Source organism: Penaeus monodon, chromosome 22 (genome assembly GCF_015228065.2).
Source record: "Penaeus monodon isolate SGIC_2016 chromosome 22, NSTDA_Pmon_1, whole genome shotgun sequence".
In the NCBI taxonomy this organism is placed as follows: Eukaryota; Metazoa; Arthropoda; class Malacostraca; order Decapoda; family Penaeidae; genus Penaeus; species Penaeus monodon.
In genome coordinates, this window is record NC_051407.1 from 16,879,163 (window position 1) to 16,879,440 (window position 278).

At 51.1% G+C, this 278-nt stretch overlaps 1 protein-coding gene across 1 annotated transcript in view; it reads left to right on the top strand.

Moving 5' to 3' along the window:
* The window catches only part of LOC119586959 (extensin-like), a gene marked incomplete at its 5' end in the record, with an annotated part of 20,285 nt that overhangs the window by 11,157 nt on the left and 8,850 nt on the right, over positions 1 to 278 (top strand).

Below are 278 nucleotides of genomic sequence, written 5' to 3' on the forward strand. Positions count from 1 at the left end.
GCAACAACACCCCCCCCCCCCACCCCACAAAAAAAAAAATGCAACAACAGAAATAACGAAAAGATTTTCTAGTCCAGGAATTGAAGAAGAAAAAAAAATAGAAAACGTGGAAGTCCGTGTCTGGTCCCTTTGTTACGGGGGGACTCAAGTAAAGTACTGGAGCGGGTTCATGTCGCCGCTGGCCACGGGGTTCAGGGACACACACTGAGAGATCAGGGTCGTCGTGTTCGGGGTAGGGGTAGGGAGGGGTGGTTCAGGGTCGTTCTTGTCTCCCTTAC